This window comes from Lithobates pipiens, unplaced genomic scaffold (genome assembly GCF_037356315.1).
Source record: "Lithobates pipiens isolate NorthernLeopardFrog02 unplaced genomic scaffold, aLitPip1_a1.2 Scaffold_19, whole genome shotgun sequence".
Classification (NCBI taxonomy): Eukaryota; Metazoa; Chordata; class Amphibia; order Anura; family Ranidae; genus Lithobates; species Lithobates pipiens.
The window spans coordinates 563,992,483-564,017,921 of record NW_027507764.1 but is presented as its reverse complement, the minus strand read 5'-3'; the positions used below and the strand labels follow the sequence as shown (position 1 = coordinate 564,017,921).

At 46.4% G+C, this 25,439-nt stretch overlaps 1 protein-coding gene across 2 annotated transcripts in view; it reads left to right on the top strand.

The window, feature by feature from the left end:
• The first annotated feature begins 3,280 nt into the window (after window positions 1-3,280).
• Window positions 3,281-25,439, top strand: part of LOC143997640 (uncharacterized) — a 322,976-nt gene continuing 300,817 nt past the window's right edge. For both annotated transcript variants that reach the window (XM_077493359.1, XM_077493358.1), the window contains exon 1: window positions 3,281-3,404. The gene's annotated coding sequence lies outside the window, so the exon portion shown is untranslated. The remainder of the gene's footprint in view (window positions 3,405-25,439) is intronic.

Here is a 25,439-nt window from a genome sequence, read left to right as displayed (position 1 = left end):
TAAGTGTATTACCATTGGGAGCGTCACTGTGCATGGAGTTTTCACATTGGCAGTTTGGTGGATGGCTTGGAAATGGACTCCTTTCTCTTCCTCTGAATATTAATTGAAGCAATAGAAATAAGTTGGTCCACACTATCCCAGAGACACATTACTGTTAAAGGTACCTCATCCCCTAATAATTCTATAAATATTGTATCCAAGAATAGGAAAGGGGGGGGGGCAGGGGATTTTTTTACGGTACACTATATAAAGAAACAGAGATTTCTTAAAAAAGAATTCATAGCTTTAATATTGGAAATATGTTAAAATTATTTTGGAAAAACCAAAATAGCAACATTAATTGAAGCACTCTATCCACAAATCAAGATTCAGCACACCGGTCAAATTTATGAACTTTCTGACCTTTACTTTCTGATCGTCTCATTTTACCTTTTAGCGCAGTCAATATAGTATATTCTTTGCTGTGATTTTCTTGGGAATAAGTGATACTATATATTTGTGTGTTAGATAAAAATAAACTATTGACATTTCTATTTCTGAAAGCATTCTATAATAAGGCTTACCTGCAGGTAAAATGAATATCTCCTTAACCTGTATGGTTTAGGAGATATTCACTTTGCATGCAGCCGCTGACGTCAGCGGCGCATGCGCTGTGAAGGTCCAGCTGAAGGTCTGGCAGACGCTGCCAGACCTTGCCAGAAAGAAGTGACGACGTTGCGGCTCTGGACGCTCACAGCACCGTAGCCACGAACCCAGAAGACACGCTGGCGGTGACCGGGATCAGCTGCCGACGCCTCGTTCTAAGGTAAGTGTTTCATAATGAGTTACTATACGGTGCATACTAGCTCATTATGCCTTTTGCCTGACAGTTTTTTTTTTTAATATATAATTTTGTGCGGGTATACAGCCGCTTTAATTGTTTTAAGTACAAATAATAAACATATACAGTGGCAAAAAATAATTATTTGATCCCCTGCATATATTGTAGGTTTGCATACTCACAAAGAAATGAAGGGTCTAACATTTTTATCATCGGTGTATTTTAAATGATAGAGACAGAATATCAACCAAAAATCCAAAGAAAACACTATACAAATGTTATAAATTGAGTTGCAGTTCAGTGAGTAAAATAAGTATTTGATCCTCTACCAACCAACAATAATTCTGGCTTCCACAGACTGGCTACAGTTTCTTTCTCATGTGGTACACAGATTAGTCCAGTCAATTTAAGAAGGTTCTCCTAACAACTCTTTATGTGTATAAAAGACACCTAAAAGACAACTGTCCACAAAATCTTTCTTCCATTCAAATATTACCATCATGGGGAAGACCAAAGAGCTGTGAAAGGACATCAGGCACAAGATTGTAGAACTACACAAGGCTACAAGACTATACACAAGAAGCTTGGTGAGAACGAGTGATTATTCGCAAATGGAAGAAATACAAAATAACCATCAATCACCCTCGGTCTGGAGGTCCATGCAAGATTTCTCCTCATGGGGGTAAGGATGATCATGAGAAAAGTGAGGAATCAGCCCAGAACTACACGGGAGGAGCTTGTGAATGATCTCAAGTCAGTTAGGACCACAGTCACCAAACAAACCATTGGTGACACAATACGCCACCATATATTGAAATCCTGCAGTGCCCGTGAGGTCCCCCTCCTCAAGAAGGTACATGTACAGGCCCGTCTGAAGTCAATGAACATGTAAAGGATTGGGAGAAAGTGCTGTGGTCAGATGAGACCAAAATTTAGCTCTTTGGCATTAACTCGACTAGTCATGTTTGGAGGAGAGGATATGCTGACTATGACCATAAGAACACATCCCTACAGTCAAGCACAGAAGTGGAAACATTATGCCTGGGGGCTGTTTCTCTGTTAAAGGTACAGGCCGACTTTGCCACATTGGGGGCCAATAAATGGGGCCATTTATTGTAAAATCTTGGATGAGAACCTTCTTCCCTCAGCCAGACCACTGAAGATGGGTCATGGATGGGTCTTCCAGCATGACAATGACCCAAAACATACCACCAAGGCAACAAAGAAGTTGCTAAAGAAGAAGCACATTAAGGTCATGGAGTGGCCTAGGCAGTCTCTGGACCTTAATCCTATAGAACAGTGGTCATCAACCCTGTCCTCAGGGCCCACTAACAGGCCAGGTTTTATGTATTACCTTGGGGAGATGCAGACTAGAATACTGCAATCACTGGGCAGCAAATGATATCACCTGTGATGTATTTCAGTTATCTTGAAAACCTGGCCAGGGTTGATGAGCACTGCTCTAGAACATTTATGGAGGGAGCCAGGGCTGGACTGGGACAAAAAATATGGCCCTGGACTTCATCCAGACCAGCCCACTTTAATTTTGCAAGCAAGCACAAAAACAGTATATAAAACTATACGCAACTGTGCAAAAAAACAAAAGTAGCATAACATAAGGAGTCCTCACTAACCTCTTTTATTATTTCACTTATTCTCCTCTGTATTTTTCTCATCTTTCTCACATCACTGCGTGAAGCTGAGGGCGAGCCGCGCAGCCATTACTTTGTCACTGAAACCGGCCCACTGAGCCATCGGCCCACCGGGAAACTCCCTGTAGTCCCAATGGCCAGTACATGCCTGGAGGGAGCTGAAACTTTGCATTGCCAGCCGACAGCCAAGAAACCTCAAGGATTCAGAGAAGATCTGTAAAGAAGAGTGGACCAAAATCCCTCCTGAGATGTGTGCAAACCTGGTCACCAACTACAAGAAATGTCTTACCTCTGTGCTTGCCAACAAGGGTTTCTCCACCAAGTACCAAGTCGTGTTTTTCTTGGGGATCAAATATTTATTTGACTCACTGAACTGCAACTCAATTTATAATATTTGTATCATGTTTTTGTTGGATTTTTTGGTTGTCTCTATCATTTAAAATACACCATGACAAAAATTATAGACCCTTCATTTCTTTGTAAGTGGGCAAACTTATCAAATCATTATTTTCCCCACTCTAAAACAGTTTCTAAAGCTGAAAACCCCCAGAAAAGAAGTGTCCCAACAATCATTACATTCTTCCGCAAAGAAATCAATTTTTTGTGTTTTTATATTTTCTGGTCCCTTTAAATAAATCTTTAGCATTGAAAGCAAACCTTTCATATTCTAAACAGGACTGAAACATCTCATCCCACTTAGGGGATTAAATGTACAAACTATCTTGGACACTTTGCTGGACTGTTATCTAGTTACACATCGCCTCCCCCCCCCCCGGGAGCCATAATACGATTTTCACAGGATTCAGATCAACGTTATCTGCTTATTTCAGTCTTATCTCATTATTCTCAATGTGAGATTTATTCGTTTACCTTGAGTTTGCCTGGTTATTCTCAATAAAGTCAACCCTCATATTACAGTACTTGTAATACAGGTAAGTCAATATTTATTTGCATTATACACTGAAAACCTGTTATTATTTTATATATTAATTCATTTAAAGTTTATTTTTAAATGTAAACTGTTATTTGCTACTAATAAATATTGATTGCCATTAACAGTTTAGCCATGTTGAGTTTTAAAAGCAAAAACTGTAATTCTGTTCATGCAAATGTAATGTAAAGACATTCATTTTCATTTTAAAGTATTGTAGTTTTAATTTCAAAATTAATTTAGAAAATTGAAAAATGTATTTTTTAATTTCCCGCAATGAGAACACCATTTTTTTTTTCTTTTAGGAACATGTACTTATTTAGACATTATCTTTTATATTTAATTTTTTTTTTTTATTAAGTTTTACTATTTAATTTTTTGTTAAAATTTGTTTCGTGAACTTTTACACTTTGTTTTCTTTTCAAAAAAACCTTTGATAATACTTTCAAAATACACCTTTTACCATCAATGATGAAACTGGATAGAACTGGACATTTTTACAGTTGAACAAGCAGGTTACATGGCAGAATAAAAACTGAGAGCAGACTCTCTTCTTAAATGACCCCTTATATACAAGAGATTGCCAGACACTCTTGTGAAGTTAATGGCACATTTCATAATGTCAGTGATTTTACAGTTTTGTCAATGGCTTGTTAAAATTACTGTTGTTAGCTGAGAAACAGTGAGGGAATTATATGGTTTTTTTTTTTGTTAGTCATCATAACTATAGCTGTGAGTTATTTGGATTCAATTTAGAGGTAAGGTATTGTTGTTACAAAACTTTTTGACAAATAGTGGGGTGATGATGCTGTCTATACAAAATCAAATTTTATTTTTAACCTACAGAGAACTACAAATGTTTTATTGTGGAAGTTATTCTTTTTTTTACACTGACATAAATATAATGCAATCTATGCCAAAAGTTTTTGGAATTGGCAACTGGAACTTTTTTTTTTTTACTTCCAATGTTTGGACCAGTTAAAGCCGTAGTAAAGTCTGCTTTGTGATTTTTTTACCTACAGTTAAGCTTGTAATAAAGCTTACCTGTAGGTGAAATTAATATCTCCTAAACGTGCATTGTTTAGGAGATATTCGCTCTTTTGGCATACGGTGATCACCGGTGCATGCGCCTTTAGAGCGCTGCTCTGTGGCCGTGACTCTCACGTGCGAGAGTGACATCATCGCTTCTAGGCCATTCAAGCTGCTGGAGCCCACGAACCTGGAAAGGAAGAATGGAAGCCCTGTCAGCGGTGACAGAGCACTATTGGAGGGCTTCGTTCTAAAGTAAGTATTTCATAATGTGCTCGTATGTGATGTGTAAAATCCCACAAAAGCTTTCATTTAAATAGATATTGCACTTACAGGCATCATAGGATGGTTACTCATTAACCACTTGCTTACTGGGCACTTAAACCCCCCTCAGTCCCAGACCAATTTTCAGCTTTCAGCGCTGATGCACTTTGAATGACAATTGCGCGGGCATACAACACTGTACCCAAATGAAATTTTTATCATTTTTTTTCCCACAAATAGAGCTTTCTTTTGGTGGTATTTAGTTACAGCTCGGAGTTTTATTTTTTGCTAAACAAACAAAAAAAGATGCAAAAAAAATAAAAAATCATGTTTTAATAGTTTGTTATAAAATTTTGCAAACGGGTCATTTTTCTCCTTCATTGAAGTGCGCTGATTAGGCGGCACTGATAGGCTGCATTGGTGGGCACTGATGGGCTGCATTGGTGGGCACTGATAGGCTGCATTGGTGGGCACTGATAGGCATAGTTAAGGCGGCACTAATAGGCACAGATAAGGCGGCACCGATGGGCACAGATAAGGCGGCACTGATGGGCAAAGATGGGCACAGATAAGATGGCACGGATGGGTGGCACGGATAAGTGGCACGGATGGGTGGCACGGATGGGCACTGATAGGTACCACAGATAGATGGGACTGATGGGCACTGATAGGTGGCACTGATAGGTGGCTCTGATAGGTGGCACTGCTGGGCACTGATGGGCGGCACTGCTGGGCACTGATGGGCGGCACTGCTGGGCACTGATGGGCGGCACTGGGGTGCAGCACCTTTGAGGCAGATTGGGTGGCACTGTGGGTGGCACTGTGGGTGGCACTGTGGGGTGGCACTGTGGGTGGCACTGTGGGCACTATGGGCACTGACGGGGGGCACTTACTTTTGCTTTTTATTTTACTTCAGGATGGCACTGCGGGAGGCAGGTGGGCACTGGCAGGTGGTCCCTTGCATTGCTGGCCGTGATCGGGACTGATGTCCCGATCACGGCTGCCGGTGATCGGCTTTTTTATTTTCTCCTCGCGCTGTCAGCGCGACGAGGAATAATAGCCGATTACCGGCTCCGTTCTATCACATGATCAGCTGTCATTGGCTGACAGCTGATCACGTGATAAGGGGCCGGGATCGACCCCTTGCACGGATCGGTGATCAGGCGAGTCTCATGGACTCGCCGATCACAGAGCGCGCCGCGCGCGCCCCTCAGGGGGCGCGCAGGCCGCTCGTGCCCCTCAGGGGGCGCGCAGGCCGCTCGTACACGGGACGACATCAATAGACGTAGTCCCGGAAATGTAGGTCCGCGCTAATGCCGTCATTTGGCAATAGCGCGGATCCCAAGTGGTTAAAGAAACAATTCACATCTGCATGCAGCTCCGCCCTATGCGTTTCATCATACGTGACAAGTAGATATTCGCCAGCACATCAAGGATTAGTAATTTCATCCAAATGGTTTCGATTCAAGAAAGATCACATCACAAAATGGTGTAGTGCATTGTTTTGGAGCGACGCAGGACCCCTCCGTCAGGCACGATGATCGTTGGTGTGCTAGCGAATATGTACTTATCGCATAGGTTTTAGTATCCAGATGGCAGTCGCTACTGCACCCAGTACCTTAAAAGCTCTTTCCAGGAACGTGTGATGGGAATATGGACTGTCGTCATACATGACATCTTCTGTCACCTTTACAGGTGCATTTGACTTTAAGCTCACCTCTTTCATGATGTGCATTGGACCTCCTCCTAAGCTGGATCAACCTGCTTTTTCTTTCCTGTTGACTTGTATGGGGAGAAAAGTAGCCAAATGTTCATGTACACAGGCCCTTAGAGCGATGCGATTCTGGCTTCATGACTCAAAGCTTAAAGCGTAAGTTCCCTTTTACAGAAAATCTGTAAGGTGAACTTACACTGGACCCCCTCCCCATCCCCCCCCCCCCCCCCCCCGGGCCTGCTGTACCCAAGTCCCACAACCCTCCCGCTGTCAGGCACTGGGACTTCGCTTTAACAGTCTGAGGATTTGAAATACTCCTGGTTTTATATACTCTCCTGCAGCACTGACGGGGTGGACTAGGCAGGTTCTGATTAGTCAGCGCCGTCCATATGACGGCCCTGACCAATTAGAATGCCTCCTATCCATACATGCTGAGAGGTACAGATAGGAGATTAAGCCACAAGGATTTCAAATCCCCGGACTGGTGACAGCAGGTGTTCGCGGGACTCCGGCACAGCCGGGGGGATAGGGAGGGGGTCCAGTGTAAGTTCACCTTACAGATTTTCTGTAAAAGATGAACTTACACTTTAAGCAAATTTGTCACAAATGTAAACCTGTCACGTACCTTTCTGTGGAGCCTGAGATGATGAGGGTGGCCTATTGCGTGATGAGCTGTAACGTGAAGACACAGGAGTCCTTCCAGTGGTGGTGTGGAGTCTGGTCACAAGCTTTGTTCAGCGGGAGCCAGGCAGACAGATGCAGAATCAGGATCAGTTGCAGGGTCAAAATCAGTAACGTGCTGGAAGTGGGGTACCAAATTAGGAGGCAGGGCCGTAGTCATAAACCAAAGCCAGGGTCAGCAACATAAGCAAGAAGCATATATAGCAGGCAGGGGTGATCCAAGAAAGTTGTCAGATGTAGCCGGGTCAGGAACAAGGTCTACAAGACATGGATAAGAGTCAGTAGTACAGGAACCAAAGCTGAAGACAATCCAGCACGGAAGCCAGGCAGACTCTCAGTTTAAATAGGCTGCTGGGCACCAGAATCTATGGATATGTGCGCGCGTTAACATGTGCATGCACATGCGCATTCGAGTCCTTGCTCGTCTTGGTCTGTAACTCTGCACATGCGCATTAGAATTTGCACTCGCTGAATGGGAATTAGCAGCTGTTGAATGGGAATGAGCACTTACTGCACGGGAATGAGCACTTGCTGCACAAGTTCTCTGACACAACCTAAATGGAGCATATTATAAAACAGTACATAAGTGGTAAACATTGGATAACAAAAACAAATATGTAGATCCTGAGCTAAAGGCAGTGGAAGTCATATTTTTTTTTGTAAAAGTGGATATTATCTCCAGCTTCTTTACCATTCAAACTGCCGGTGTTCTGGCATATTTAGTCCGGCCATCATATAGCGTCCAGCCCGTACTGCGCATGCGCAGTACGAGGCAGAAGAAGCTTCGTAAAATTTCCGAAGCTGAACGGCGCCTGCGCCTTGAGTGGAGGTGGTAGCCCCACCATCCAAGCGGACATAGGGCTGTGAAAATTAGACGGCCCCTCGCCGGCGAGCTTCGTTCGCCACGCTTCGGGCTTGGCCTCGCTGCGCTCGGCTCTTTTTTATTCCTGCTCTATGTCCACTTGGATGGTGGGGCTAGAACCTGGACTCACGGCGCAGGCCCCGTTCATCTTCGGCTATTTTCGGAATCTGTGTTGCTGTGTACTGCGCATGCGCAGTACACAGCGGACACTATGTGATGGGGGACCTTATATGATGGGACACCGGGGCTCACAAACCCGAAAGGAAGACCGGGGTGAAGATGGAAGTCCTGTCAGTGGTGACAGCGCACTGCTGGAGGGCTTTGTGTTAAGGTAAGAACTTCCTAATGATCTAGGATGTGATGCATACTAGTACATTATTCCATTGCCTTGCGGGGGATTTTTTTTTCATTTGTTTTAAATTCTGCAGTTTACTACCACTTTAAGCTATGACATACAGTAGATGATAAGGGCTTGTGTAGATGGGCAAATGTAGTGTAGCTTCACGTACCTCATTATACTTGGGTACAAGATCAGTGTGAAACATATCTAAACCTCCACAGGTAAATCAACTGTGTTGCGCTAATCAATAAGACATTAAGCCAAATGTGAACAATCTAAAACAAAAATAGTGAAAAAAAATAATTTTTTTTTTTAATCTTACCCTATCTGGTCACTTTTTTTATACAGCACCATTTGAACACATGCTTATACATAATCTATAGATCCGTATACTTATTTTTATCCTTTCTCACATCGGTCCCCTTAGGGGGCTTTTTAGTTTCACCTCACAGTCATTGCACTCACCTACTCTGGAGGTGCTTGTGGCAGTTGCAATCATCCCTGCGGGCTACCGTGATGCCTCGGAGGCTTCACCTTGCGTTTTTTTGGCGATCCTTGATGCCACCCTGATGGTGCGCTGATGCAGAGTTGGACGCACAGCCTTCACTAACTACTTCTAGTTTATCTTCATTTTTTTAAATTTATTTTTTTATTATTATTATTTTTTTGCCATTTTTCTTTTTTAGATCTATTCCATGGTACTTGCTCCTGATGAGTGGTTACAGCGCCGCGAAATGCGTAGAGCCTTGGATTTAAACCCCTTTTTATTGTTATCATGGAATATCAAGTTTTTATATAATTTTATTTATATCTAGAAATGTTCATTATGGCAATTCGGGTATTCTACCTATGAAGGTCCCTTGATTATTTCAATTTCTAATTACATTACATCACTGTATATTTATATATATGGACCTATTGCTATTAATATTTTTTATTTATTTATTTTCCATCAATGTATGTTTATCTACTGGATTATGGTTTATTCTGTATTTTACATATGTTTGATCTGCGATTTATTGTATAGAGGCTTGACGCCCCAAGTGTTTTTTAGAGGCTTGTTAATGATGTACGAACTGCAAAACATAAATAAACTTAATTTTCCCAGTCACTTGACTTATCCATTTACTGCTGTGTGCTTCATTTAAAGTCCCATCTTTCCCTCTCCTCCTTTTAAAATTATTGCTAGGGATGGAGGCTGGCATCCCTTTGATGCTGGCCTCATTTAAAGTCCCAAAATGTACTTTCCTTATTTGAAAATAGGGGATAGTTTTATGGCATTTTTATTATTTTTTTTTTTTCCTAGTAATGGTGGCGATCTGCGATTTTTATCGGGACTGCAACATTATGGCGGACACATTGGACAATTTTGACACATTTTGGGGACCATTGGCATTAATACAGCGCTCAACGCTATAAAATTGCTTTGATTACTGTAAAAATGTCACTGGCAGTGAAGGGGTTAACCACTAGGGGACGATCAAAGGGTTAATGTGTTCCCTTATGTGTGTTCTAACTGAAGGGGGGGGGGACTGTGCAGGGGAGATGACAGGTCGCTGTTCATACTCTGTATGACCAAACGATCTGTCTGTTCTCCCTTCAGAGAACCGGAAACTGTGTGTTTACATAAATCCCGGTTCTCCATGTGTCAGCGCCGATCGTGAAGCCCGGCTGCCGGGCACTCACATGCTCCCCTAGTGGCCACAGGGCGAAGCGACGTTAAATAACATTGTTTCGCCCAACTCTGCCATTCTGCCGCAGTACAACTGCGCCGGCTGGTCCGCAAGTGGTTAAAAACAAGTATTGAAATACATTTCACAATCGTTTGGTGTTGTCCAACCTAGCTGAGACCTATATGAACACTTGAGAAACCCTGTAGGTATGTCCATAGATATGGACTCTGATATATATTTTCCTATTCTCTAGAGGGGATCATCTTGCTTCCATTTAAAGTCCGATCCACATGAACTCAATCTTGGGAAAAATCTATAAATTTTTTATGCAAAGCGGGTACTACTAACCTATCAAGCCCTTTGATTGAAGTCCATATGTCCATATGTATGGACTTTGTGTACCCAACCATATCCAATTTGGATTATTTAGTGAAACTGCTGTGCTGTTATTACCTTGCTTTTTATCAATATGATTGAACTAGGACCCAATATAGAGAACTAGCAGTGTTTGTTGTCCGTGAGGCCTGTATGTCTGATTGTGGTGGCCTTAGAACAATTGTCTAATTTTTAGATGTACGTGGTGGAGGTTTAGTATTATTATATATTTATTAATTGCTAGTATTTTTTTCAGATAAAGATAATGTTTTACCTATAATACCGCCCATTTCCTCTTTGAAGAATTCTTTGGGAATTCCTTTCTTTCCTGTTGTTTTGTGTATGATGGACTCTGAGGCTAGTATATGCAGAAGGTCTTACATATCGGGCCCCACAGGAAATCAATGTACTGAAGGATCACTATTTATATTTGGATGATGTGGTGCCACATTCTGAGTCATGTCCACTTTTCACTAGTTAGTTACCTTTCTCAGAGTTTATAAGCAAATGTAATGATACGTTAATTGCTCCATCATATCTCTTGCCCTTAGAGATGAAGGAACTGCCTGGAGTTTTGAAAGGCCGCTAAACTGATAAAAAAGGTTAGAAACCTCACTGTTATGCCCCGTATACACGATAGGAAATTCCACCAGAAAAAGTCCGATGAGAGATTTGGTCGGAAAATGCGATCGTGTGTATGCTCCATCGGACTTTTGCTGGTGGAATTTCGGCCAGCAAATGATTGAGATCAGGTTCTCAATTTTTCGGTCGGAAAAAGTTCTGATCGGAAATTCCGATCGCCTGTACAAATTTTGAAGCGCAAAATTCATACGCATGCTCGGAAACAATTCAACGCATGCTCGAAAGCATTGAACTTAATTTCCTCGGCTTGACGCAGTGTTGTATGTCACCGCTTTATCTGAATTTTTGTCAGAAAAACCATCCAACCATCCAAGTTTCATGTGTACGGGGCATTAGAATTTGGCTATACAGAAATTCATGTGATATACTATGTTATATAACTATTGTTCCAATTCTGTCACGAGCCCTGAAAGGGGATTGTCAGAATCCCAGAAACATGTTGGAGTTTTTTTTATCTATCAGATGTTTTATAAAATATTGCTTAGGACTCTATAACCTTTGTTGTGGCACTCCTTTGCTTCTTGCCTGGTTATAATTTGGTGTTGAGAATGAGTATTTGGTACTCCCATCTGGTGCTATTCTTGCATTAGTTATTGTATTTGGTGGCCCCTGGTCAGTAGGTTTCCATGCTTGCTCCAGTGTTCCAGTATTTGGATCATCTCCCCTACTAGAGTTGACCTACTTCATTTACTCTACATCTAGTGCTTCTTTCACAATACCAAAATGCTTCAGACATTTACTGGAAGTTTTGTCGATACTTGGTGGTGCTTGTTTTACTACTTGACCTCCGGAAGGTTTAACCCTATTTATGACTAGTGATGGACGAACTTCCGACGGGACGTTTCGCGAACGCGAAACGCGAACGGGCACAAACGTTCGCGAAAACGACCGTTCGCCGCGGGCTCCATTGACTTCAATGGGAGGCGAATTTCGCAAACCTTTAGGTCGAATTTGCGGCCACGGGGTAATTATTAGGGGGTAGCACGTAGTCCCACCACCTGGACAATAGCATAATACATGTATGAGGTGAATTTGGGATCGATAACTACAAGCATTTTTTTTTTATTTGGGAAATTGTTCTGACAATTCAGGACTATGGAGCTAATGAAGGCAATGGAGGAGAGGGAAGGTCAGGGACCAGGGTAGGCAAACAAGAGGGTGCAGGAGATACAGAGCACTGACAGCAGCACCGTAATACAGAGCACTGACATCAGCACCGTGACATACAGCGCTGACAGCAGCTCCGTGACATACAGCGCTGACAGCAGCTCCGTGACATACAGCGCTGACAGCAGCTCCGTGACATACAGCGCTGACAGCAGCTCCGTGACATACAGCGCTGACAGCAGCTCCGTGACATACAGCGCTGACAGCAGCACCGTGACATACAGCGCTGACAGCAGCTCCGTGACATACAGCGCTGACAGCAGCTCCGTGACATACAGCGCTGACAGCAGCTCCGTGACATACAGCACTGACAGCAGCTCCGTGACATACAGCGCTGACAGCAGCTCCGTGACATACAGCGCTGACAGCAGCACCGTGACATACAGCGCTGACAGCAGCTCCGTGACATACAGCGCTGACAGCAGCTCCGTGACATACAGCGCTGACAGCAGCTCCGTGACATACAGCACTGACAGCAGCTCCGTGACATACAGCGCTGACAGCAGCTCCGTGACATACAGCGCTGACAGCAGCACCGTGACATACAGCGCTGACAGCAGCTCCGTGACATACAGCGCTGACAGCAGCACCGTGACATACAGCGCTGACAGCAGCTCCGTGACATACAGCGCTGACAGCAGCTCCGTGACATACAGCGCTGACAGCAGCACCGTGACATACAGCGCTGACAGCAGCTCCGTGACATACAGCGCTGACAGCAGCTCCGTGACATACAGCGCTGACAGCAGCTCCGTGACATACAGCGCTGACAGCAGCTCCGTGACATACAGCGCTGACAGCAGCTCCGTGACATACAGCGCTGACAGCAGCACCGTGACATACAGCGCTGACAGCAGCTCCGTGACATACAGCGCTGACAGCAGCTCCGTGACATACAGCGCTGACAGCAGCTCCGTGACATACAGCGCTGACAGCAGCTCCGTGACATACAGCGCTGACAGCAGCTCCGTGACATACAGCGCTGACAGCAGCTCCGTGACATACAGCGCTGACAGCAGCTCCGTGACATACAGCGCTGACAGCAGCACCGTAAGCAGCCCCAGGAGGAAGTCAGCACAGCACAGGGATGGTGTGATCCCCTCATAATAAGAACCCCCAGGAGGAAGTCAGCACAGCACAGGGATGGTGTGATCCCCTCATAATAAGAACCCCCAGGAGGAAGTCAGCACAGCACAGGGATGGTGTGATCCCCTCATAATAAGAACCCCCAGGAGGAAGTCAGCACAGCACAGGGATGGTGGGAGCCCCTCATAATAAGAACACCCAGGAGGAAGTCAGCACAGCACAGGGATGGTGGGAACCCCTCATAATAAGCAGCCCCAGTAGAAATATGACACCGCTCAACCTCTTCAAAGAGGAGGGTAGGGGCATATAGTACGGTGTGCTTTTTTGGGTCAGGGAAGTGAGCCAAATGAATTAAGAAGGTCTGTGTGCTTGATTCCAAAAATTGTTTATAGACATATACATGGTCTACTGATCACATGTGTTGAATTCCTCCGAGATCCATGCCTCATTCATTTTTAGAAATGTGAGGTAGTTAACACTGTGGTGAGCTAGGCGAGTACGCTTATCGGTCACAATCCCCCCTGCTGCGCTGAACGTCCTTTCGGACAGGACACTGGATGAGGGGCAAGCCAACAGTTCGATTGCAAATTGGGCAAGCTCTGGCCAGAGGTCAAGCCTGCCCACCCAGTAGTCTAGGGGTTCATCACTCCTCAGAGCGTCCACATCGGCCGTTAACCCAATGTAGTCGGACACCTGACGGTCTAGGCGTTCCCTGATGCTGGATCCGGATGACACCTGTCGATGGGTCGGCTGAAAGAATGACCTCATATCCGAAGTCACCAACACATCTTCAAACCGGCCTCTTCTTGCAGGCGCTGTTGGATTGGTACCCGCAAATCCTTCTCTGGGAGTGGGAATTGCTCCTCTGCCAGCGCACGCAAAAGCAGAATGCAGCATTTCTCGAAGCAAGGCCTGGAAGTGCTGCATTCTGACAGCCCTCTGCGACGGCGGTAACATTTCCGCCATTTTGTGTTTGTACCGGGGGTCTAAGTACGTTGCCACCCAGTACTGGTCCTTGACCCTCATGCTTTTTATACGGGGGTCCCTATTAAAACACTGGAGCATGAAGGCCCCCATTTGCACTAAAGTGGAAGCGGTGTGGTGGCCTGGCTCCTGCTCATCATCCAGGATAATGTCGTCCTCTTCATTCTCCTCTCCCCATCCTCGCACAACAGGGATCCCAGAAAGGTTTAAAGCATGCTCTTCTTGCTCCTGCTCATCCGCCCCGGCACCATCCTCCTCTGACTCCTCATCAGACTCCTGTTGTTGACTTGTCTCAGATAGAGTAGCCCCCCCTGGGAATTCATCCAGCATTGCGACTTCCTCATCTTCCCGCTCCTGCTCCTCCACAGCCTGATCAATGACACGACGCAATGCACGCTCCAGAAAGAAGGCATAAGGTACCATGTCACTGATGGCGCCATGGCTGCGACTGACCAGTTTGGTGATCTCCTCAAATGGCCGCAGAAGTCTGCATGTGTCGCGCATGAGCAGCCACTGGCGCGGTGAAAAAAAACCCAGCTCCCCAGAACCGTTTCTTTCGCAGAGTTCATACAGGTAGACGTTAACTGCACGTTTCTGCTGGAGCAGCCTATCAAGCATATAGAAGGTTGAGTTCCATCGCGTCGGGCAATCGCAAATAAGACGTCTGACCGGCAGATGGTGTCGCCGCTGAATGTCAGCAAGGCGAGCCATGGCCGTGTAAGATCTTCTGAAATGGGCCGAGATTTTCCTTGCCTGCCGCAAGATGTCCTGGACCCCAGGGTATTTGACAAGGAATCGCTGCACGACCAAGTTTAAGACGTGTGCCATGCACGGCACGTGCGTGATTTTGCCCTGTTTCAATGCGCTAAGCAGATTGGCACCGTTGTCACACACCACTTTACCAACTGTCAAATTGAGCGGTGTTAGCCACTCATCTGCCTGTGAACGCAAAGCTGAAAGGAGTGCCGGGCCAGTGTGGCTCTTTGCTTCCAGGCACAACAGACGCAGCACGGCATGGCAACGTCTCACCTGGCATGTGGAATAGGTTCTGGGGAGCTTGGGCGGTGCAGTGGAAGAGACGCTAGCAGCGGAAAAGGAGGAGGCAGCTGAGGAGGAGAGGGAGGAGGATGGAGTAGGAGGAGGAGAAGAAGAGTCAGGCCTGCATGCAATCCGTGGCGGTAAAACCAAATCTACACGGGTGCCACGGGTTACATGCTTGACGGCCGTCAGAAGGTTCACCCAGTGGGCAGTAAAACTGATATACCTTCCCTGCCCGTGTTTGCTAGACCACGTGTCTGTGGTCAGATGTATCTTGGCACCGACACTGTGTGCCAGAGATACATTCACTTGCCGCTGAACATGGCCATATAGCTCTGGGATGCCCTTCTCTGAGAAATACTTCCTTCCTGGGACCTTCCATTGTGGTGTTCCAATGGCCACAAATTTGCGAAAGGCCTCCGAGTCCACCAGTTTATATGGCAGTAGTTGGCGGGCTATGAGTTCTGACAAGCCAGCCGCCAACCGTTGGGCAAGAGGGTTATCCGGCGTCATCATTTTTTTACGCTCAAACATTAGGCCCACGGAAGCCTGCCTTTTTGCAGAAAAATGTGAGCTTGGCGTGATGGAAGGTGGAGTGGAGGACAATTGTGAGGAGAGAGGAGAAGGAGAAGTAGAAGACGAGGCTGGACGGTGAGAGCCTGCAGTGTGGCTTTGTGTGTTCCGTTGCTCCCACTGGGCTCGGTGATGGCTGCTCATGTGCCTTCTTAAGGCGGTCGTCCCTAGGTGAGTATTGGGCTTACCGCGACTAACGCGTTGACTGCAAAGATTGCAGATGGCAACGCTATTGTCAGCAGCGGACACGTTAAAAAAAGCCCACACTGCGGAGCCATGTGCCGGTGTCCTGGGAGCGCCAGATGTGACCGTACATGGTCGATGACTCGCTCCTGATACATTTGCAGTCTGCTTTGTCCCTGCTGTGCAATGTAAGTCATTGCTGCTTCTCCTCCCTATCTGCTGGTCCATATCTCCCTCTGAACTCCCCTCCTCTTCCTCTCTTGTGGGCACCCACGTGACATCACTAGACACGTCATCATCAACGTCACCTTCCCCACCGCTATAAGTAGAGTAGGCAGCAACACCGGGGACCAACCTCCTCCTTGGGCTGATCTGGGTACTGGCGTCAGACTGCTGAGTAGCGCTTGTTGCTACCTCCTCTTCCTGATCCAATACCAAGAGTGGCTGCGCATCAGAAATGTCCTCTTGATATGGATCGGAAAATAATTCCAGTGACTCAAGCGGAAGGTATGTGGTGGTGGTGGTGGTGGTCGTGTTGTTGGTGGTAGTGTCTTTGGGGGTGCACATAGCAGAGAGTGAAGAAGAGGGTGCAGATCGAGAGGATGAGGAGGGTGCAGAAGAATAAGGCTGAGTGAGCCACTCAACCAAGTCTGGTGCGTCCTTTAAAGTAATTGAACGCACCTTCTGCAACTTCCCACTTTGGCTCAAGGCTGTTGCTCCTGCCCTACCCCTACCACCCCTGCGGAAGGGCCTGCCTCTTCCTCTGCCTGTCATTTTTTAAATCACCCTGTGACAAAACTCTTAGTCCCTATACCGCTGAAGGACTGCTGCAGTATAGGGCAGCGGTCAGCAGTAGTGCACGTCAACCCTATGTATTGTGGACCGATAGCGGTCCTTACAGAACAGCAGACTGTACTGCACTCAGGCCTATGTACCGTAGCACCCTATACCAAGTTACCAGTCCTTATAAAAACTTTTGTGGACCAAGCAGGTTGTGTGTTAGTGATTAGCAGACTGTACGTCAGTCCCTATACCAATGAAGGACTGCTGCAGTATAGGGCAGCGGTCAGCAGTAGTGCACGGCAACCCTATGTATTGTGGACCGATAGCGGTCCTTACAGAACAGCAGACTGTACTGCACTCAGGCCTATGTACCGTAGCACCCTATACCAAGTTACCAGTCCTTATAAAAACTTTTGTGGACCAAGCAGGTTGTGTGTTAGTGATTAGCAGACTGTACGTCAGTCCCTATACCAATGAAGGACTGCTGCAGTATAGGGCAGCGGTCAGCAGTAGTGCACGGCAACCCTATGTATTGTGGACCGATAGCGGTCCTTACAGAACAGCAGACTGTACTGCACTCAGGCCTATGTACCGTAGCACCCTATACCAAGTTACCAGTCCTTATAAAAACTTTTGTGGACCAAGCAGGTTGTGTGTTAGTGATTAGCAGACTGTACGTCAGTCCCTATACCAATGAAGGACTGCTGCAGTATAGGGCAGCGGTCAGCAGTAGTGCACGGCAACCCTATGTATTGTGGACCGATAGCGGTCCTTACAGAACAGCAGACTGTACTGCACTCAGGCCTATGTACCGTAGCACCCTATACCAAGTTACCAGTCCTTATAAAAACTTTTGTGGACCAAGCAGGTTGTGTGTTAGTGATTAGCAGACTGTACGTCAGTCCCTATACCAATGAAGGACTGCTGCAGTATAGGGCAGCGGTCAGCAGTAGTGCACGGCAACCCTATGTATTGTGGACCGATAGCGGTCCTTACAGAACAGCAGACTGTAACGCACTCAGGCCTATGTACCGTAGCACCCTATACCAAGTTACCAGTCCTTATAAGAACTTTTGTGGACCAAGCAGGTTGTGTGTTAGTGATTAGCAGACTGTACGTCAGTCCCTATACCAATGAAGGACTGCTGCAGTATAGGGCAGCGGTCAGCAGTAGTGCACGGCAACCCTATGTATTGTGGACCGATAGCGGTCCTTACAGAACAGCAGACTGTACTGCACTCAGGCCTATGTACCGTAGCACCCTATACCAAGTTACCAGTCCTTATAAGAACTTTTGTGGACCAAGCAGGTTGTGTGTTAGTGTTTAGCAGACTGTGCGTCAGTCCCTATACCGCTGAAGGACTGCTGCAGTATAGGGCAGCGGTCAGCAGTAGTGCACGGCAACCCTATGTATTGTGGACCGATAGCGGTCCTTACAGAACAGCAGACTGTACTGCACTCAGGCCTATGTACCGTAGCACCCTATACCAAGTTACCAGTCCTTATAAAAACTTTTGTGGACCAAGCAGGTTGTGTGTTAGTGATTAGCAGACTGTACGTCAGTCCCTATACCAATGAAGGACTGCTGCAGTATAGGGCAGCGGTCAGCAGTAGTGCACGGCAACCCTATGTATTGTGGACCGATAGCGGTCCTTACAGAACAGCAGACTGTAACGCACTCAGGCCTATGTACCGTAGCACCCTATACCAAGTTACCAGTCCTTATAAGAACTTTTGTGGACCAAGCAGGTTGTGTGTTAGTGATTAGCAGACTGTACGTCAGTCCCTATACCAATGAAGGACTGCTGCAGTATAGGGCAGCGGTCAGCAGTAGTGCACGGCAACCCTATGTATTGTGGACCGATAGCGGTCCTTACAGAACAGCAGACTGTACTGCACTCAGGCCTATGTACCGTAGCACCCTATACCAAGTTACCAGTCCTTATAAGAACTTTTGTGGACCAAGCAGGTTGTGTGTTAGTGTTTAGCAGACTGTGCGTCAGTCCCTATACCGCTGAAGGACTGCTGCAGTATAGGGCAGCGGTCAGCAGTAGTGCACGGCAACCCTATGTATTGTGGACCGATAGCGGTCCTTACAGAACAGCAGACTGTACTGCACTCAGGCCTATGTACCGTAGCACCCTATACCAAGTTACCAGTCCTTATAAGAACTTTTGTGGACCAAGCAGGTTGTGTGTTAGTGTTTAGCAGACTGTGCGTCAGTCCCTATACCGCTGAAGGACTGCTGCAGTATAGGGCAGCGGTCAGCAGTAGTGCACGTCAACCCTATGTATTGTGGACCGATAGCGGTCCTTACAGAACAGCAGACTGTACTGCACTCAGGCCTATGTACCGTAGCACCCTATACCAAGTTACCAGTCCTTATAAGAACTTTTGTGGACCAAGCAGGTTGTGTGTTAGTGATTAGCAGACTGTACGTCAGTCCCTATACCAATGAAGGACTGCTGCAGTATAGGGCAGCGGTCAGCAGTAGTGCACGGCAACCCTATGTATTGTGGACCGATAGCGGTCCTTACAGAACAGCAGACTGTAACGCACTCAGGCCTATGTACCGTAGCACCCTATACCAAGTTACCAGTCCTTATAAGAACTTTTGTGGACCAAGCAGGTTGTGTGTTAGTGATTAGCAGACTGTACGTCAGTCCCTATACCAATGAAGGACTGCTGCAGTATAGGGCAGCGGTCAGCAGTAGTGCACGGCAACCCTATGTATTGTGGACCGATAGCGGTCCTTACAGAACAGCAGACTGTACTGCACTCAGGCCTATGTACCGTAGCACCCTATACCAAGTTACCAGTCCTTATAAGAACTTTTGTGGACCAAGCAGGTTGTGTGTTAGTGTTTAGCAGACTGTGCGTCAGTCCCTATACCGCTGAAGGACTGCTGCAGTATAGGGCAGCGGTCAGCAGTAGTGCACGGCAACCCTATGTATTGTGGACCGATAGCGGTCCTTACAGAACAGCAGACTGTACTGCACTCAGGCCTATGTACCGTAGCACCCTATACCAAGTTACCAGTCCTTATAAGAACTTTTGTGGACCAAGCAGGTTGTGTGTTAGTGATTAGCAGACTGTACGTCAGTCCCTATACCAATGAAGGACTGCTGCAGTATAGGGCAGCGGTCAGCAGTAGTGCACGGCAACCCTATGTATTGTGGACCGATAGCGGTCCTTACAGAACAGCAGACTGTACTGCACTCAGGCCTATGTACCGTAGCACCCTATACCAAGTTACCAGTCCTTATAAGAACTTTTGTGGACCAAGCAGGTTGTGTGTTAGTGTTTAGCAGACTGTGCGTCAGTCCCTATACCGCTGAAGGACTGCTGCAGTATAGGGCAGCGGTCAGCAGTAGTGCACGGCAACCCTATGTATTGTGGACCGATAGCGGTCCTTACAGAACAGCAGACTGTACTGCACTCAGGCCTATGTACCGTAGCACCCTATACCAAGTTACCAGTCCTTATAAGAACTTTTGTGGACCAAGCAGGTTGTGTGTTAGTGTTTAGCAGACTGTGCGTCAGTCCCTATACCGCTGAAGGACTGCTGCAGTATAGGGCAGCGGTCAGCAGTAGTGCACGGCAACCCTATGTATTGTGGACCGATAGCGGTCCTTACAGAACAGCAGACTGTACTGCACTCAGGCCTATGTACCGTAGCACCCTATACCAAGTTACCAGTCCTTATAAGAACTTTTGTGGACCAAGCAGGTTGTGTGTTAGTGATTAGCAGACTGTACGTCAGTCCCTATACCAATGAAGGACTGCTGCAGTATAGGGCAGCGGTCAGCAGTAGTGCACGGCAACCCTATGTATTGTGGACCGATAGCGGTCCTTACAGAACAGCAGACTGTAACGCACTCAGGCCTATGTACCGTAGCACCCTATACCAAGTTACCAGTCCTTATAAGAACTTTTGTGGACCAAGCAGGTTGTGTGTTAGTGATTAGCAGACTGTACGTCAGTCCCTATACCAATGAAGGACTGCTGCAGTATAGGGCAGCGGTCAGCAGTAGTGCACGGCAACCCTATGTATTGTGGACCGATAGCGGTCCTTACAGAACAGCAGACTGTAACGCACTCAGGCCTATGTACCGTAGCACCCTATACCAAGTTACCAGTCCTTATAAGAACTTTTGTGGACCAAGCAGGTTGTGTGTTAGTGATTAGCAGACTGTACGTCAGTCCCTATACCAATGAAGGACTGCTGCAGTATAGGGCAGCGGTCAGCAGTAGTGCACGGCAACCCTATGTATTGTGGACCGATAGCGGTCCTTACAGAACAGCAGACTGTACTGCACTCAGGCCTATGTACCGTAGCACCCTATACCAAGTTACCAGTCCTTATAAGAACTTTTGTGGACCAAGCAGGTTGTGTGTTAGTGTTTAGCAGACTGTGCGTCAGTCCCTATACCGCTGAAGGACTGCTGCAGTATAGGGCAGCGGTCAGCAGTAGTGCACGTCAACCCTATGTATTGTGGACCGATAGCGGTCCTTACAGAACAGCAGACTGTACTGCACTCAGGCCTATGTACCGTAGCACCCTATACCAAGTTACCAGTCCTTATAAGAACTTTTGTGGACCAAGCAGGTTGTGTGTTAGTGTTTAGCAGACTGTGCGTCAGTCCCTATACCGCTGAAGGACTGCTGCAGTATAGGGCAGCGGTCAGCAGTAGTGCACGGCAACCCTATGTATTGTGGACCGATAGCGGTCCTTACAGAACAGCAGACTGTACTGCACTCAGGCCTATGTACCGTAGCACCCTATACCAAGTTACCAGTCCTTATAAGAACTTTTGTGGACCAAGCAGGTTGTGTGTTAGTGATTAGCAGACTGTACGTCAGTCCCTATACCAATGAAGGACTGCTGCAGTATAGGGCAGCGGTCAGCAGTAGTGCACGGCAACCCTATGTATTGTGGACCGATAGCGGTCCTTACAGAACAGCAGACTGTAACGCACTCAGGCCTATGTACCGTAGCACCCTATACCAAGTTACCAGTCCTTATAAGAACTTTTGTGGACCAAGCAGGTTGTGTGTTAGTGATTAGCAGACTGTACGTCAGTCCCTATACCAATGAAGGACTGCTGCAGTATAGGGCAGCGGTCAGCAGTAGTGCACGGCAACCCTATGTATTGTGGACCGATAGCGGTCCTTACAGAACAGCAGACTGTAACGCACTCAGGCCTATGTACCGTAGCACCCTATACCAAGTTACCAGTCCTTATAAGAACTTTTGTGGACCAAGCAGGTTGTGTGTTAGTGATTAGCAGACTGTACGTCAGTCCCTATACCAATGAAGGACTGCTGCAGTATAGGGCAGCGGTCAGCAGTAGTGCACGGCAACCCTATGTATTGTGGACCGATAGCGGTCCTTACAGAACAGCAGACTGTACTGCACTCAGGCCTATGTACCGTAGCACCCTATACCAAGTTACCAGTCCTTATAAGAACTTTTGTGGACCAAGCAGGTTGTGTGTTAGTGTTTAGCAGACTGTGCGTCAGTCCCTATACCGCTGAAGGACTGCTGCAGTATAGGGCAGCGGTCAGCAGTAGTGCACGTCAACCCTATGTATTGTGGACCGATAGCGGTCCTTACAGAACAGCAGACTGTACTGCACTCAGGCCTATGTACCGTAGCACCCTATACCAAGTTACCAGTCCTTATAAGAACTTTTGTGGACCAAGCAGGTTGTGTGTTAGTGTTTAGCAGACTGTGCGTCAGTCCCTATACCGCTGAAGGACTGCTGCAGTATAGGGCAGCGGTCAGCAGTAGTGCACGGCAACCCTATGTATTGTGGACCGATAGCGGTCCTTACAGAACAGCAGACTGTACTGCACTCAGGCCTATGTACCGTAGCACCCTATACCAAGTTACCAGTCCTTATAAGAACTTTTGTGGACCAAGCAGGTTGTGTGTTAGTGATTAGCAGACTGTACGTCAGTCCCTATACCAATGAAGGACTGCTGCAGTATAGGGCAGCGGTCAGCAGTAGTGCACGGCAACCCTATGTATTGTGGACCGATAGCGGTCCTTACAGAACAGCAGACTGTACCGCACCCAAGCCTATGTACCGTAGCACCCTAGACAGACCAAGTTACCAGTCCTGATAAAGAGCTTTGTGGAACAAGTGAGTTGTGAATGATTAGCAGACTGCAGCAGAAGGGCAGCAGTCAAGTATAATATTCTTTCTATATTTGGAAGAAAGAATATTATACGTGTACAAGCCTATTACCGTACCACTGATACCAGTCCTGAAAAGAACCTTTGTGGAACTAATAGTAACAGCAAGTCTTTAAAATTATCCTCACTGCCTGACACACTGCTTCCTGCCTGTCCCTATACAAATTGGCAAAAAAGAGTAGGCTGGAACGATTAGCTGGAACAGCTCTTTTGTGGACCTGATAGTAACAGCTAATGATGATGATGATGATGATGATGAAGAAAGACTAATCTGGCTGAGCTGTCCCTAAAATAGCAGCATACAGCGCTCTGTCCCTTTATCTAAACTGACAAAAGAAACTCAGGCTGCTGACCTAACACCTATACCAGTCCTGAAAAGAACTTTTGTGTACCAAATAGCTAGCGTTTTCTCTGTCCCTACTCCACACAGGATCCTTTCCCTACAGTGACAGAAGAAAGAATGTAAAATGGCCACCGGATCGGGTGTATTTATAGGTTAGGGGGAATGTCCAAGTGTCCATGAGCTGTCATGTCTCAATTGGTTGTCCTGTAACACATGATAAACGTGTCACGAAAGGTTAAAGTTCTTGTATACATTAAACACGTAAGTCCGCCGGGGCGAACGACGGAAAAAGGCGTTCGAACCCGCGGACGGCGAAAGTCGGAAATTCGCCGCGAAACGACCGCCGGGCGAACCGTTCGGCCATCACTATTTATGACCAAGCCATTTTTTTTTGCTATTCAGCATTGTGATAATTTAACTGACAATTGCATGGTCATGCAAAGCTGTACTCAAATTAAATTTATATAATCACCCCCCCCCCTCTCCCACAAATAGAGCTTTCTTTTGCTGGTATTTGTTCGCCACTGGTTTTTTTTTTTGTATTATATAAATGAAAAAAGACTGTAAAAATGTACTATGGGGTATATACTGAAATTTGTATTTATTATTTCTTTATACTAGTAATTAGGGTTGTCCCGATACCACTTTTTTAAGACTGAGTACAAGTACTGATACTTTTTTTCAAGTAATTGCCGATACTGATTAACGATACTTTTTTTATGTCATGTAACAGTTTGATGGTGGCACTGATAGGCGGCATTTATGGGCACTGATAGGTTGCACTGACAGGCAGTACTTATGGGCACTGATAGGTTGCATTGACATGCGGCACTTATGGTCACTGATAGGTGGCACTGACAGGGGACACTTAGGTGGCACTCATGGGCACTGATAGGTGGCACTTATGGGCAGGCACTGATGGGCACTGAAATGCAGCACTGATTGGAGATTGCATAAAAAATTACATGGATGAGAAGAAAGGAAGGATTTTGCAATGCTATATGTATGCTCTGACGCCCATCTTGGTACAACCTGTACTTGGCTGTGGTAGGCTAGCAGCAGACATCTTGTTACACCCAGCCCGAACTACATGGGCTGAGTATAACAAGATGTCCACTGCTGGCTTACTGCAGCCGAGTGCAGGATGTACCAAGATGGGTGTTGTGATGTTTACCCTCTGGAGACACGTGAATGTGATGGCTCCAGTCACCGTTTTTGGACGGAATATGCACCTGCATCCCTGCCCTGGCCAGCTTACATAGTTCCACTGCTGCCAGACTGTAAACGTGATCTCCACTCCACCCGCCCACTTCCGGTTGCATTCCCAGATATCGAATTAGGCATCGGGAGCATTTGTGCGAGTACAAGTACTCGCACAAATGCTCGGTATTGAGTATTGCTCGGTATTGCTCGGTATACTAGTATCGGTATTGGGACAACCTTACTAGTAATGGTGGTGATCAGCGACTTAAAGCGGGACTACAATAGTGCAGCAGACAATATGATACTAACTGACACTTTGTGGAAACTGGCTAACTGACACTGACAACACTAGTGACACTAATACAGTGATTAGTGCTAATACTGCACTGTCACTGTACTAATGACACAGGCTGGGAAGGGGTTAACATCTGGGGCAATCAAAGGGTTAATTGTGTGCCTAATAATGTGTAAAGTATTTACAGTGAAGTGCTTTTACTAAGGGATGTGCCGGTATTTATTCCCTGCTTTACAGGGAAACAAAAACCGCCACATCACTGCTATCAGTAGAAATCTCTGTGTTGTTTACCTACACAGAGCTCTCTCCTGTCACTCACTCCAATGACTGGTAGGCCCCGCCATAAATCATTGGCTGGGACCCGGTGATTGGCATGTACTAGAGCCAGTGACAGCACAGCTGGTGGGTATGTGGGCATGTGGGCACGTGGGCGCACGCACCATACCCAGGAATGTGAAATTATGTATATATATGGGATTCTGTGCAGCCAGCCCTCATTGTACACAGTAAAAATACAATGTGCGGTTGGCAACTGGTTAAAAAAAAGGAGCATGACGTATTGGTGTATAGTTAGACTGTGACAGCTTTAGAGTGGACTAA